Raw genomic sequence first — 16,905 nt, forward strand, 5'->3', positions numbered from 1 at the left:
GTCTTTGGTCAACCTCTGTTCAAATGACCAGCTTTTGATTTGGCACGTTATTCGAGTCTGATTTCCAGTATTATTTCCCCTTCAAGGCAAAACAAGTTATGCTGTTTTATTTCTTTTAGCACATATTTTTATCTGAAAATGTATTGGAGTCAGTTATTCATCTGCCTACAGTGGAAGGTTCCAGAAAGCAGAGTTTTTCTGTCCAGTACCTGGAGTGCTATTTGGCTTATGGTTGGCATCCTTGGGAATCTTGATTGACTGGACTGATTCCTTTCTCCTCCTACCTTTACCAATTGAGAAACTACCATATTGAAGTTTACCAGAACTCCAGTCATTCATTTTTTGAAATTCATTTGCTCAACAAACATTCACCAATTCCCTACTATTTTCCAATCTGTATGCCAGCCACTGGGGCCAAGGAGTAGTCTGTGACCTCAAAGAAATCAAGATCTGGAAAACTCCATGATATTTGTTCAGTATGATGACATATATAACAAAGATGTGCATCATGTTCTCAGAAAATGGACTCCTAGATGAGAGCTTTCAAAGAAGAGATTTCAGAAGGAGATAAACCTTGAGTTATACCTTGGAGGATGTGTGGGAGTTAGGCAAACAAGGGGTGGAAGCATTCTAAACAGAGAATAAGCAAATATAAGATGTCCCTCCATATGGCTAAAGTAAATGATGCTCATGAAGGAGAAGCAGGAACTAGGGAGGCAGATAGGGGCCAGATTAAGAAGGTCCTTTATAACATTAAAGAGTTTGGACTTGATCTTGAAACTAGAAACTTTTAAGAAAATCACTTTAGCCCCAGCGGAGAGGATGTGTCTTTCAGAGGAAGAAAATATTAAATCTTGAGAGACCCTGTGGGCCTGGATTCAGGGAGTGTAACAGTTTCCTAAGGCTGCTGTAACAAATGACCACAAACTGGGAAGCTTAAAACAGAAATATATTCTCTCACATTTTTGGAGGACAAAGGTCCAAAGTCAAGGTGTTGGTGGGTCATGTTCCTTCTGAAGTCTCTAGGAGAGGGTCCTTCCCTAGCTCTCCCAACTTCTGATGGCCCTAGGTGTGCTTTGGCTTATGGCAGCATCACCCCAATCTGTGTCTCTGTCCTTACATGGCTATCTTCCTTTGTGTGTCCTTATCTCTGTATGGCATTTCCCTCCTCTTACACAAGAACACCAATCATGTTGGACTGAGGTCCACACTAATAACCTCATCTCTATTCTCTCTCAAAGACCCCATTTCAAAGCAAGAACACATTCTATAGAACTGGGGTGTCTTAATCCTTTCAGGCTGCTTTACCAAAATCCCACAAACTGGGAGGCTTATAAACAACAGAAATTTTTGTTTCCCTTCCCTTACTTACATTCATCTGTTTTGTCTCTTAAAGTCCTCATATAAAAAATAAAAAATAAAAACTAAAAATAAATTAAAAAAAGAAAATATAAACTCATCAAATTATCCTAAATAAAATATGTTTAAGAGAATAAATCTAAAAACAAAAACAAAAAAACAACAGAAATTTATTTCTAACAGTTCCAAATGCTCAGAAATCCAAGATCAAAGCACTGGCATATTCAGTGTCTGGTGAGAACCCTCCTCCAGATTTCAGACTGCTGACTTTTCATTGTATCCTCCATGGTGGAAAAAGGGCAAGGGAGTTCTGAGGGGCCTCTTTTATAAGAGCGCTAATCCCATTCATGTGGGTTCCACCCTCATGGCCTAAGCGCCTCCCAAAGGCCTCACTTCCTGATACCATCACATTGGGCATTAGGTTTCAACATATGATTTTTGTGGAAGAGCACAAACAGTTGATACATGGCACAGGAGTTTGGATTTCAGTATATCTTTTGAGGGGACATAATTTAACCCAAAACAGGGAGTAAATGGAAGAAGGGGAAAATTCCAGAGTGGAATAGAAATGGATTCAATTAAGTCTTGGAAGCTAAATGAATATGAAAGTTAGAAAGAGAGGTGGCTACCTAGAAAGATTCCCACGTTTTTGGTTTACGTGATCAGGTGGAGTGTGGAGCCATTCATTATAATATAGACTGTATCAGACAGGGTTTAGAACACATGATCCCTGTTTTTCTTCTTCAGATATTTAGCCCATTATCCAATGTAATCTTAGTAGCCTAAAGGACATCCCTAGAGAGGAAGAAGTGGAAAAAATAAAAAAGAAGGTAACTGCATGAGTAAAGCAAGAGGGAATGTTACCTTTCTCAAAATTCAGACCAGAAGCTAAAATGGAAATCAAATTACTGAATTCAGTTGGTTTCTTAAAAACTAGAGCCACATACACAACCTGAGTATTCCTTCTGGAGGAAAAGGCAGAAGCCTGTTTTCCCAGTCTAATCTATTGACCCTTCATTAATTCAGGAGCCAAGCCGAAATCAATAGTGTCTTGTTTGGTTGGGAAACTTTAGGGAAGAGAAGCCAACTTTTAGCCCAGAGTTTACTTGAGAAGAGCATTCACATGCACAGGAAACAGCAGACTCTACAGGTGTAGCACCTTTTGCTTCGACCCCAGTCATCCAGGATCTTGTTCTGACATGGTTCATCCGGCGCCTATTGCCAAGCCTCTTTGATGTCCAAACCAAACACAACCCGCGTTCCCATGGACATCAGTGCCTTTTAGCATGTATACCTGGAGGTGGTGGTTCTGTGCAACAGCTGTCTATGCTTTGAAACAGAGTGGGGCAGAGGTAGGTAGGTGATCCCCGTGAAAAGGCTGATTGAATCTGTAGACACCAGACAGAGATGATGATGCAGTATTTCAGCAGTGGTCTGAGAGGAAGCTTGGATGGTGTGGAATGAAATCTGCCTTCCTTCTACTTAGAACCCGGTTCAATCTTGGAAGACCTCAACAGTGTGATGGCTTATTGGGACTGAGACATTACCGGGTCAAGGCGAAAGAGGCTGTGACCTACCACATTACACAGATTGTTGACAGAAGGGCTTACTGGCCTTCACACTCTGCATTCTTCTGGACATTTTCCCTCCCTCTTATTCTTCTGACACTTGGAAAGTCTTGTATGGCTTAGCTGTCCTTGACAAACTTTCTGTTGCCTAAGGCCGGGAAACCACCTCTGCTCTTAATCTGACCCAGCTAATTGGCCCTGAAGAAGTAAATTATGTAGAAAGAAGAGCTGTCTGCGACTCTTGCCACATATATCACCTAAGTATAAGATACACAAAGAGCGACCACAGCCTTCTTATAAATCTATTATGCCCTCTTGACCTCTGAGCAATAATAAATAGTATTCTTGCAGGCTGTCCTGAAGATATGAAGACGTTTTGTTGAGAACATCTGGCATTCATTGACTCAGGAAAAGGAAGAAAAAAAATCACAAGCCCTGGGACAGAATTTCATTTTCTTTTCATGTTGCCATGTGGGTGAAGGAGCCCTCTCTGTCTTTAAGCAAATGTGTGTGGGGGGATAAGGGGGGGAAGGTTGGTGGTGGTATGTGAGCTCCCTTTCAAGTTTTAAAGGGGGCATAAAAATGCACATGCATTTCTGTGAAGAAGTTCTCTGGCAGGAGGAGCATCTTTTTGAAGGGGGCTGGAGATGTCCGGTTATTGTAACTTGCTGTCAATATGTCTTCTTTCCTTCTGCTCCTGTGAAGTTTTCTCTGTGCTGCTCTCCAGGGAGACTTGGGTCACAGAGTATGGATTCTTTAGGTTTGTCAGGGGACACCAGAGTGTGCAAGCTTGAAATGGACAAGAACCCAGAAGGCTAGTATGCATGCTCCCTCTCTTTGTCTCTACCTCCTTCCTTCTGTCTCTCTCTGTGTGTCTCTCTCTCTGTGTCTCTCCAGTTCTGTAGAATAACCTGGCTCTTCAGCTCAAAACCAACAAATTTAGATTCCCCTTGGAATGCAGTGGAAGTTCACTTCTGAAGCCTGGATTTGCCTCTTTTCCCACCGGATAAGCATATGCTCTCCTTCCCCCACACAAAAGTTGGCCTCTCTTTGATCAGTGAGTTTAAATCAGAATAGCTCTTAGGTAGCCAAAGTGGCTTAAAATGTTAGCAAACAGTGGGATCCCTTTTAATTTTTAAAGGGAACTCTAATTCTACCCTTTATGACTTGCTTAATTATCCTGGGCCCCTGAACAGCTGTCTATTGATTCCAATTAACATGATTGACATCTCCTCTGGAAGGTAAAAGCTAATCAACTACAGGGTCCCCCACTGAGAATTCATTTCCTTCTTGGAGTCACTCCTGGGCAAGAGGAAACTTAAATAGAGAATTGAGATTCGGCACCCACAGCTCTGATTTACTCTTTTATATACAGTCCCACAGTGTCTTGTGCAGGAAAAAAAAAAAAGGCTAGAAATAAAAAACAAAAAATGGCAATTTATTTTTGAATCAAACTAGTGTTAATTCTGTTGGCTTTCCTTTTCCTTCTTTTCTATTTTTTATGAATCTAAATTGATCCCTTGGATTTTGATTTCCTTTTCCTTTTGAGTTCTTAAGGACCCACAAAATCTACTCTTGATTACTTCTGACAAGTTCATAAGTTGACATGAATTTTCTGGTACAGTCAGGTCTCTGTTTTCCATCTTTTAGATGGAGATCTTGATGGTTTTCTAGTGATATTCTCAGATTAAAAACAAAAAGCAAATAAGAGAGAGGTTATGTTAGATAACGAATCAGGCTCTATAAAGATAGCAGAGGGCTTGGGGCGCCTGGGTGGCGCAGTCGGTTAAGCGTCCGACTTCAGCCAGGTCACGATCTCGCGGTCCGTGAGTTCGAGCCCCGCGTCAGGCTCTGGGCTGATGGCTCAGAGCCTGGAGCCTGTTTCCGATTCTGTGTCTCCCTCTCTCTCTGCCCCTCCCCCGTTCATACTCTGTCTCTCTCTCTGTCCCAAAAATAAATAAACGTTGAAAAAAAAAATTAAAAAAAAAAAAAAAAAAAGATAGCAGAGGGCTGGAATGATGTTGAACCCAAATATGAAGCATAAAATAAGTAAAGCCAACAAATTCATTCAACACGTATTTCTGCCTATTATGTGCCAGGTACATGGAAGCTCCTAGAAGGGGTGGGTGTGATCTGGCCATGATACCTGTGGCATCCGCTTCCCTCCATGTGTATTCCTTCTTGTCAGAAAGGAAGTCTGAGTGTTAACATTTGTCAGCAAGCTCAATATGAACAGTATTATATGGTTGCAAAAAAAAAAAAGGGTGCCATTATGGGCCTCAGAGTATCCAGTTCAAAGGGGGGCAGTGGTTAGGCAAATCCTCACATTGATTGGCATTTTATTTGACTATAAATTTCATTAGAGCAGACACAGTGTTCGTCTGGCTGATCACTGCATTCCAATAGCCTAGCACAGTGCTTGGCATGTCACAGATACTGAATGGAGATTTGTTGAATGAATGAATTCTCTGGGCACAGACCCAATAATTTCAAAGAAATGTGGGCCAACTTTGTGCTCAGAAAGCTGGGTAGAGAGAATGATTATTGGATGGAGAGATGGACAGGCGGATGGATAGATTAGATAAGGTGAGATTAGAGAAAAACGAGATGAGATTTTGTTTTGGACAAAGAATGTAGGATAACTGACAATGCTCAGTGTTGACTCTGAAGAAAGAGGTGGTGGACTGGGGGTTTGTACGTAAGAAGACCTAGCCTTGCATCCCTAACTGTTGAGTGCCCCTCGTTCAGTTGGGTTGGGCAATCAGCGAGAAGAATGGCACAAGAACCCTTGACAGCAAGCAGCATGGTCCAGCAAACCCAGGTCAGCCACTATGTTAATTTCACTCTGCTGACTGGAGAAAATACTCTCCTGACACACCCCTTCTTTTTTTCTGTCATTCTGGAGCCATGTCATTTACTCGAAGGAGAAATGGGGAGGAAGGGAGACAGCCAAGAAAGAATAAATGGCTCGACTATGCTGGGAAACCAGTGTCCAAGTCTGACTTTGCAGGCTTCTACCTCCCTGGTGCAGATGAAACAATTGTGGCAGTATTTCTTGACCAAAATGGAACCAACAACAACAAATAAAAACAATACCACAAACCCACCCTGGGAGCTGCAGAACACTTTGATTTTGTTTCTTGTTCACCCGTTTCCGAATGTAGGTTGTGTCTAATAGATTAAAGTGTGTTGGCTATCATTTGTCAACCCCAAATGCCAGTTTCTGGGTCTTAATGTCACTTCCTTTTACCACTACAATAAATCTTCAGACAGTGCGAAATTTCCTAGCTTCCTGCAAGGAGTCCAGAGCCCTAGACCAGACGTCCTAGAGGGAAGCAAGTACTTCTGATGCTTCCATTTAAAGCACTTTGTATAATTTTGCTTCTTATATTTGATTTCATACTTTTTTGTATATTGGGGCCAATATATTTTTTCCAAACATTTGCCAAACACTTGCCTATACCTTGAGAAAGCTTCTGTGATGAAGATGTTGACAAACATGTAAAATGACTTCACCTGCCATAGTGTCCCCACTGGCTCCTGACAGGCAGTTGGCTTCATAAGACACCTGCCTGACTGTCATCTCTGTTGAAGCTGGGTTTTCAGTCATCCACTGAAGGTCTAGCTCTATGCTGGTCACAATGTCCTTTGACTCCCAAGGGCCCCAAGCTCTGGCCTGTTCTTTTCTCAGTCTAATCTGGAACTCCACATTTTAAGAACAGTATCTTAATTAAGTGGAGGATTTTTTTCTCAGCAGCTGAACCAATGGGGCAAGGGAGCTGGGTTTCCCTTTCCAGATTGTTATTCCTTCCAGAGGAATCCCATGCCACCTGCAGAGATGAGGTAGAGGCGGTCACTATAACAACTGAAAATGGCTATTATCGTCTGAAGCAAAAATGTTATGGCATTTAACGTGCATTACTGTTATTCGGATCTGGAACTCAGAACTTGGATCTGACTTTGTTTTTTATACTCAAAGACTCAAAAGTACAAACAATTTTGAGTCCTTGGCAGCAACACTGGAGGAAATCTGTAGGCAAGCTAAGTAACTCTTGCTTCAAACAACCATATCTGTGGTGATGTTTGAATTCTGATAAGTTTGGGTAAGAAAATCTCTCTCCTTTTCATTGTCTCACCTCATCTGTCACCCCAGCTGGACTACCAGCTTCACCAGGGCAGAGAATTTTACAGCTTGAAGAGATGTAGTCAGTAAAAGATCACTAAGGACAGTAATACAGACTAATAATAAAAATTGTCATTCATTGAATGCTTACCAAATGCCTGGTTCTGTTATGGAAACGTTTTGTACCTTGTCATGTTGGTCAAAGGTTAAGGCAATCCATAAACCAGCTGATGGTTCTGTTTAAGAATAAGGAAACTGAGGCTTTGAGAGGTTAAGGGAGCTGTCTGAGAGACCACCATGGACAGAGTGTGAATATTCAAACCTTGTCTGCTGCAAAAATTCTGTGCTTTGAGTCCTCTCAGCTTCTCCTTTCTGGCTTGAGTTTCATTCAAGGGTCATTGAAAAAACAAAAATGAATTTTGGAGGCAATATGCAGATGTTAAGAGCAGTGAATTTGACTTTTGTTCCATTTTGTTTCCTTCTTTCCTTTCTTCCTTACAAAACCACTTACTAGACATTGTGCTAAGCTGACTATAACTTGGCCCTGCTCTCAAGTCACTGGTCACTTAGAGCATGTGACAACATGTGACAACATGTGATAACACAATGTGTGCTTGTGGCAGAATGGGCTGAGGACCTTCATGGAACCACCCCACATTTGCTATAGCACAGGGGAAATAGCAACCATGGAACGGGGGCAGATAGTAAGTATCCCCACACAGAAGGAGACAGCATTGTATGGGAAGGCCTAGAAGCAGGAAAACTCACAACATATTCAGAGAGAGACAACAAATCCGGGGGAACGTGGTCAGACCGAATGGATTGAAGGAGCTATCATGGAAGATGATGGTCATAAGACTAAATGGAAAGGCAATTCAGAGCCATACTGTGGAGACCTTTGGAGGATGCTAGAGGCAAGAGACCCCAATAAAGATGGTTGCCAGTGGTGTTAGGACAGAAGATATCCAAGATGAGGTAAGGGGTTGTATTCAAAGGATATTTCGGTTGTAAAACCCATAGGGCTTCGAGACATATTTGAAAAGGGGGAGAGGGGTATAGGGGAAAATGAATCTGAGGGTTTCAGCTAAAGCAATAGGGTGGTTGGGGGGCATTGTCAACCAGTATGAGGATGAAGAAGTGGCTTGAGGTGGTGGCCAGAGAGTCATCATGAGTGCAGTTTTGGACATGTTGAGTCTGAGATGCCTGCAGGACATCCAGGTAGAGAAGGTTTTTTTTGTTTTTGCTTTTGTTTTTGTTTTGCAGTCTACAAATAGAACTAGAATCCTCCTTAAAGAAGTGAAGTTGCCAGTAAAAATAATGTCAGCATGAATGTGTCTTGACTGTGGCTGGGGTAGACCCCCTGTGGCAAAGCCCGGAATATAGAAAGCAAATGGTGTTTTTGGCAGTCAGGGACAGGCACCCAGCTGCTAAGTAGGGGTTTAGGCCTGGAGAGGGGGCCAGAGGGTTGAGGAAGGATGGAGAAGAGGAGGGGGGCCGGCGAATTATCTCTAAGAAGAAATCACTTTTGTTTTTAATTTTACACACATGGGGCTCATAATACTTGCAAGAACAGGGCTTAGTGATGGAGAGAGATGGAAAGATAAGAATGAGCCTCCCTTCCCGAGAGGCTGGGGGGCACTGTTGTTTTCTGCTGGACAGATTCCGGTGCTCACAAGAATGGATTTTTGGTAAAGAGGGAGAAGAAGGTGATTCCCAGCCCTCTCATGGCTTTCTTCGTGCTTTCTTAAATGTTCAGTCCACCTCTCACTCCTGCTCTGCCCAAAGTATACCCGGGAGATTGTGGGTCTGGAGAAGTTTCAAATATACAAAAGAGTATTTCTCTCTGGTGTGCCTTATTTTTACTTACTTACCTAGTTACTTTAAAGCAGTGTCAAAGGGAACCAGTATCTTCTGCAGTGTATCGGATTCTGGGAGCCTCACCTCCCTTCTTGTATTAATTTAGGAATGTTTCATTTCTGCAAAAATGGTGCTGTGATCTTTGCTTTTCTATGCATGCCTTTCATCTGGCGCTCACAATGTGCTGTACAGATGTTCCACTGCCAGACCCTGGTGCCCCCTAATTTGCTTTGAGATCCCTGGCTAGTTACAGTCCCTCTAGGCAATACCTTTACCTGTAGCTAAGCGCACAAACAGGACACCTTAGTGGGGGAAGGGATCTCCCTCCACGTACTACTTTCTACTGCTTTCCTTTGCCCATCAAACTCTTCCCATACTCTGCCTTCTCTGTTCAGGCTATACAGCTCCCTCTCAAGTTATGTTCATTCGTTAATTCAGTATGTCTGTATTGAGTGACATACTAAGTACTGTACTTGTGTCCCTTGGGATACAGCCATGAACAAACACAGTCAATCCCTGCATCTAGGAGCTCATAGTATAGTGGGGGAGATGATAGAAAAGTGAGCATAAACTTACGATCTGGTTTATGGATGCTAAGGTGGGGGCAATTGCAGGGTGCTATGGGATCACAGAATATGGGCCCCTCACCCTGGTGAAGCAGAAAATGCTTCCTATAGGAAGTTAAGACCTGGCTTGCTATTGTCTGGATCCTGAATACTGTATCTACTATTTACAAGTTGTGTTACTTTAGGCAAATCACTTAATACCTCTGTGCCTTTACAATATGATAATGAATTTAAAACAGTAAATACCTAGCACATAGTAAATGTTTAATGAATACACTTCATTCACTCCATTCATTCATTCACTCCTTCAATCAGTAAGTACTCCTTTATTCAGTAAATACTCCTTCATTCAGTGGATATAGGCCACTGAGTACCTACTGTGTGCTAGGCAATGTTCTTGAAGGTGTGGAGGGGTATGCCCAGGTCTTGGAAAATCAGTTCTTCTAGGAAGTAGGTACTTCCTATCAGCCCATTTTATTCTACATAGACCGTATTTGGAGAAAGTCTTAGAAGGTATATTAATGGACGTTCTCTTTTGCTGCCTGTCAGGTGGCAATCAAGAGGCCTTTCCTAGGGGTGAGGGAAAGCCCAGGCAGTGGGGAAGTATCAAGTGTTGCTGTGCCCAGCTTCCACATTTCAGGTCCTCAGCAATTCTACAGCTCCACTGGCTCCAGCCTACAGGAGTCCCCTTCTCCGGAGACTACCTGGCTCCCGACCCCCATCTCAAATTTAGGTCTACTTAGCATGATAAGGCACATAGGAATACATTCTCATCTTTTGCTGCTGTCAGAAATAGTCTGAAACCCAAATCGGTTGCCTTAAAGTTACCAACACCCACTGTGGCCGAATACTTGAAATTCTTGGAAATAAGATGCACTGCCCTCAGGGGCTCTTCCTCAGGGAGAACCTGACCATCGCATTCAGCTGCAGCTGCTTCAGACCCCTCACATGGAGGAGGACACTGTAAACCAGTGCTGCCCTGAGACCTTAGCGTGACCTAGCATCTCTGCGGCTGCCTTGCCCGAGAGCAGCTCTGAACCGTGGAGGGGTCCTCCCCATGCTGCAATGGACAGGGACTGACTCTCCAGAGAAGATAAACATGGTACAGAGCTAAGGAAGCCTATACTTAGTGCCATTGTGATGTTCCAAAAATGCAGCAGTAACTAGTCTCCTTTTCTGGAAAGTCCAGAACACAGAGCTGGTTCTTCAGCCCCACTGAATTGAAAGACGGTAAAGCACCACTGTTGGGGGCCCTTCTTTTTCCAGAAAACCTTTGCCCTGTTTTTCCCCTTGAGATATAATTCAAAGAACATAATATTCACCATCTTAAAATATATAATTCAATTTTTAGTATATTTACACTATTGTATAACTGTGACCACTATCTAATCCCATAGCATTTCCATCACCCCTAAAAACAACCTGCTATACATTAGCAGTCTCTTTCCCTCCCTCGCAGCAGCCCTGGCAACCACTAATCTACTTTTTGTCCCTATGGATTTGCCTTTTCTGGACATTCCATATAAATGGAATCACTCACTGTGTACCCTTTTATGTCTAACTTCCTTTGCCTAGCGTAATGTTGCCAAGATTCATTCATCTGTAAACATGTAACAGTACTGCGTTCCTTTTTTATGGCTGGGTAATATTCCATTATTTGGGTAGATTGTGTTTTGTTTTTCCAGCAATCAGCTGATGTGCATTTGCATGGTTTCTACCTTTTGGCTATATGATAATGCTGCCAATGAACATTCACGTGTAAGTTTTTGTGTGGGTGTATGTTTTTAACTCTCATGGGTATGTACTCAGGAATTACTAGGCCGTATATGTTAATTCTGTGTTTAACTTTTTGAGGAACTTCAAAACTGTCTTCTACAGTGGCTTGTCATTCATATTCATACTAAAAATGTATGAGAGTTCCACTGTCTCCACGTCTTTTTCAATGTTTATTATTGTCCTTTTTTTCTTTAAGTGTAGCCATTCTACTGCCTACTGGATATGAAGTGGTGTCTTTTCTTATGCATGCTAATTTGGTCATTCTAAGCTTTTTCTACTTCTCTCTACCCATAGCTGTCCTATCAAAGATCCAGAATTTTTCCTAGAACAAAAAGAAAGATGATGGACAACTTACAGTGTGTTGTATCTCTCATAGTTACATCATTCTTAATGTTAACCTGGCCAGAATCCGCATAATCCCAATCTTGAGCCCCCAGTACACATGCCTTCCAAAGACCAAGCTCTCTTTTATTCCTGTGGTTTGCTAATTTTAAGACCTGAATTTGATAAACCAGAGATAGCTACTCCTCATTAAATCAGCCACCTTTTCCTCTCTGGGCACGTAGAGGGAGGAAAGAAGGAACGCATTGTTTTCACATGCTTCTCTTTGTTTCTAAACCAAAGGGTTAATGAAATACACAGCTTTGGTTTGGAAGAAATTAAAAGCTAAGCATAATCATATCAAGGCTTACTATTCAAGACTTTGTGTTTGAACATAACACCAGCTCAAACGTAGCCAGTGTAAAGTGTCTTCAAAAGAGAATTTAATATGCATATTATCAAGTTACACTAAACCAACTTCAGGGAACAGAGTATTTTCATGGAATTTAGTTGTGTGTTCCTGTTACCTCTATGTGTTGGGGTTATGACTTATAAATTGTTCTTATCATTAAAGTAAGTCCTGAAGGATCTCTAGCAACCAGGAAAATCACCAACTCATTGTGTATACTCATAGGTAATCTGTGCATATTTTATAACTCAAACTTTTCTAGTAAACTTAAGTAGTCATGTGTGTCAACCAGCCCATGTTAATGGGGTTTTGGTTCAGTCTGATTCCTATCAGGATAGTGAAAAGCAAAGCAAAACAGACTTTAGTTTCAATCCCGGGTCTGCTCTGGCTGTAGGACCTTGGGCAAGTCACTTTTCTCTAGTATAAAAGGAGATTCCGATATATAGGTTACAGGGCTGTTTTGAGAAGTAAATGAGATTACTTATGTAAAGTGTCAGCACAGAGACAGTCACATAAGTATCAAGACACTGAGTAGAAGGAAGCCTTTAGTAGCAGTACATTTAAATAATAGGTGTATTCCAGAAATGGTACAAGTAAACACCTTTTTATTTTTGTTTTGTGGACAATGAAACATATTAACTAGATTAGGAAACTGATTTTTAAGGCACACCATGGTGAGTCCTCCTTTGTACATGGATGAGTCACTTTGGGTTTTATCAGGTTTATATACATTTTATTTTTTTAATACCAGGATTTGGTATTAAATCTCCTGCCTCTGATTGAAAAAATAGCACCATATGATTCTCATGTTGTCAAATGCTGGTGTGGCAAACAAACATCCCACCCCACCCTCGATGTAAGCAGATTGTGTGTGAGAGCCCAGGGTCTATGGACTGAAGGAGGTACTGGCTCCTGGGAGAAAAAGACCAGTTTCACTAATCTCATTCTCCATTGGACTTTTAAGGGAGATCTTACAAAGATGTTTTGGTTAAAATGAAAGCAAAGTGCTCAAACCATAATAAGGATCTCAATTACAACCCTGGGAGAGCAGATGGGCACCCGATTGATAGAGAGGACCCTTTTAGCACATCTGTCTTTGATAACTTCTAACACAGAGAGTGGCGCCTTTGAAATTAATCGGTAACTCCAAAGCAGTGTTTTTATTATTGTGACTGAGAACCTTTTGTTATGTGGAACAGTCCTTACTGGTGCTGACTTTGAGGACTGAATTAATTTTTCATGAGTTCATAGTGCTTTGGGCTACCATTCCGGCCTCTCCTAGTTTCTGAGGATTTTTTTAATATATAGTGTGATTTGTTTTAAGCATCTCCATATGAAGGTATTTGAGGGGCTCTATTTTGTCCTTGGTCACTGTCTGGAAGAATGATTCTGGAGTTTGAAAATTCTCCAGTAGGCCCTGTAAACTGGTCTATCTCACTTTGCTACCAAATATTCTTCCTCCATCTTTCGTTTTTCTTGTATATGCCATGTACCAGCAATGTACACACAGCCATTGAATCAAAAAGGCAAGTGGGAGAGGCAAGCTTCCCTCTTGCAGAAAAGTGCCTTCTTTAGAACTGCAAGATTTGAATAAGAGATGAGATCCATTGCTTACTTTTTCCTTTTCATCCCAGAAGGATTCTTAAGACTCTTTAGCAGCCCCTTGGGTTCCTAAGAGGTTATGTCCTCATAAGTCTGGTTGCTGGAAATGAGGGTCTCATCTAATAGATGTAGAAAGCACTTACTTTATTGTTAGCCTGTTTTAGAAAGCAAGCTCCGCCTCCTCATTTTCGAAGTATCTTCCAAATACTCTACTCCACACAGATTGCCCCCATTCTCTGAAGTCCTACAGCAGTCATACTGTCTGCAACATTAGGTATAGCATTTAATCATCCATAGCCATTCATCAAGTAATATATATTCATGGCATGAAAAAAATAGAAACTATCTTTCTGCCTGCCTTTCTTTCCCAGCATTTTATAAATATGTCATATTTCACCAACTTGTAAGTGCAAGAATTGAAGCATGCCTAAGAAGGAAGGAAAGTAGGAAGGGAGGGAGGGTAGGCCCATAGTAGTTCTGTAGTTTAGAAGACTTGATCTAAGTGCTGAGGCCACTGCAAGTGTAATGAATAAGAAAAAAAAAAAAAAAAAAAAAGCCTTCCCTGTGTATCCTCCTGAGTCTGAGGTAGACATCACTCCTATGTATCTCCACAGTATCTGGTACTTGGTTCCTTCTAGCATTGCTCACGCTCAGTTGTTATTACCCGTGTGCATGTCTGTCACCCCCAATATTCTGTGTTCCCTAAGAACAAGGAACTTATTCTATGTCTGTCTTGTTTGAAGATCATGCCTAGTGCTGGGCACACAGCCTACACCCAGCTCAGTAAATGTTGAATGAATGAATAAATGAGTAAATGAATGGAAGTGCCATGTAAATTAGTTGGGGCTTCTTCTCAAAAGAAATGATACTGAAAAATAATATGTACATAGCCAAGATATTTAGAATTGATTCTAAGAATGATGCAGTACTTCTGTAATTTAGTTTGGGCATAATGGTACCAGGAATCATGGGAAGAGTGACAAATATTGGAATATTGGTCCAGTAAAGAAACTGTGGGCAGCTGAAGGTTTTGTACCCTTTTTCATGTTGTATTGACAGTACATCTGTTAATCACCATCTCCATCAGTTTAGGAGCCTCACATTAATGCACCATCCTTTGCAGAGGTGGGGAGTAGGAGAAAGGAGCCAGCTGTAAGAAAGATTTCCATCCTCTGAGGATAGTAACTAAGCAGCAAAGGTAGGATGCCTATTGGTGGGATTCTTCAGGTCATAATGTATGCACAAGACCTCTTTTTCCCCCCTTTATTAAGGGATAATTGATTGAGGTCAGAAGTTTTTGAGAGTCCTGGGAGATTTTTAATCCAGTGCCATCATGCAAAGCTTACTACATCAATAAGACGGTTCCGTAGGGGGATAGAGGAGTAATTGAGATGCCACACCAGCTGGAATCCAGATGAAGATACATTTGGAAGCTTAATCACAATCATGTTCTACACTAAATATTCATCCGTCTGTCTCCCAAAGAGGACAGGAAATTAAGTTGTCAAGGGCAGGGGGGATGAGGGTTTAGCTGAAAGAAGAAACCCACACCTCAGCCTTAATCTCTAAATATGCAAGACTGTCTTCAGTGGTTGAAGCAAAATCCTCTTCTTTCCAGTTTTATTTTCTGAGAAATATTTGAGCTGTTTATACACAATTTATCAGCTTTACAGTTACCAAAATGGACTGTTAAGATAGCTCAGGCTTCTCGCTGTGGGATAAATACAGATGAACAGTGCCATCTCAATAGAAAAATGCTTTTACTGAGCCAATATAGGAAAGTATTAAAGTTGTGTAAACACGCAAGGAGGAGCAGGGGAATTCCTAAACAGAGCTGACGGGCTGTGATTGCACATGCCATGAGGTTCTGTGTCCCGAAAGTTGGACCAAACCCTGCATGTAGTCAGTAGGAATTACGTCACATACTGTGAGTTTTCTTTCATTTCTTTTTTCTTTTTTTTTTTTTATTTCCAAGTTAAACTCTTATGGTCCCTTCAAGGCATCTAAATTTCATTTCAAAGGGTGATTTGAAAAATGTGTGTTGCCACCATAAACTAGATGATCGTTTCCTTCACATTTTGGTCTGAGATTATGAATCAAATATTGGCTTGAATTAAAAGGGGCAGTGAAGCCCAGTGATATTATCATGTGAGGAGGTTGTATCAGGCAGGGTGTCTTTGGGTGCAAGTAACAGAGCAGAACCCACTCAAATTAGTTTTAGTAAGGGAACATGCACAAGTTTCCCTTTTCTCTGGAAGTTCGCCTCATGCCACATCACTTTTACGGAAGACCTACGTTCATACCTGCTTTTGCTAAAGAAACAAAATCCAAAGAGGATTTTCACTTTTAAAAATGGTGTCTTCCTCTTTGCTTTATTCCACTTCAGCTTACAAAAGTGAGCTTTTGGTTCGCAGGGGACATCTGTATTTCACATGACGGAAGTCTTTAGGTGGGAGATACCCCAGGTGCAGGATGTTAGGGCTCCTGCTCTGCTTCTCTGTGGCTCTCTTGGTGCTCTGCCTTCCTCAGTGTGTTGACACCATCCTCTAATTAGGTCTTAGATGGCTATAGGACATCCCAGCCATCATGTCCTGATGCTTCAGTCCAGCAAGAAAAGGGGCCATCCCTTCTCTATGCCTTTCTCTTAGGGAACAAACTTCCTAGAAGCTCATTACTAGGCTTGCTTTCCCTGGAAACCTACCTCGGCCAGCCCACTGGTGATTTTTTTACAGCCATCTTTTCTTGGAAGTGGTGGTAAGAACACACCCATCCTCTTAGTGCTCTCTGTGATGTGACTAAGACATAGCTACCCATGACATCACCAAATTCATGTGGTGCAGCAGAAGGAACATGGGCTGTGTGGAGTCCGAGCTACATTTGAATCCCATTTTCACCCCTAAATAGATGTGTGACCTTGGTGAATGACTTACCTTCAGTGAGCATCACTGCCCCTTGGGTAAAATATGAGGATGACCCACCGAGAACTTGGGAGAATTCAAGCATGGCACACAGTTCTGGGTAGACATAGCTCAGTCATTATTCCCTTTCCTTGTGTGCCTTTTTATCGAGTGGTTCTTGGCGCTAACTTGCTAGCTAGTTTGCACCATTCCTCCTAGGTATAGGTGTCCGTTTTGCAACCCTATCTTCTAATTACATGCATAGTATAAAACATAATTTAATTGAATGTATGCGCCTACAGCTATGTTTGATGTGAATGCATCATATATAGACATAATGTGTGTGTGTGTGTGTGTGTGTGTATGTTATATGTCCAGCACATATATCTTCAATCAACAGGTACATATTGAGGAGATATCTTAGGTT

General features: G+C 41.7%; 1 protein-coding gene across 1 annotated transcript in view; it reads left to right on the forward strand.

Moving 5' to 3' along the window:
- The window catches only part of SLIT3 (slit guidance ligand 3), a 596,997-nt gene that overhangs the window by 238,214 nt on the left and 341,878 nt on the right, over positions 1–16,905 (forward strand). The gene's annotated exons all lie outside the window — the stretch shown is intronic.

This window comes from Leopardus geoffroyi, chromosome A1, assembly GCF_018350155.1.
Source record: "Leopardus geoffroyi isolate Oge1 chromosome A1, O.geoffroyi_Oge1_pat1.0, whole genome shotgun sequence".
NCBI classification, from domain to species: domain Eukaryota; kingdom Metazoa; phylum Chordata; class Mammalia; order Carnivora; family Felidae; genus Leopardus; species Leopardus geoffroyi.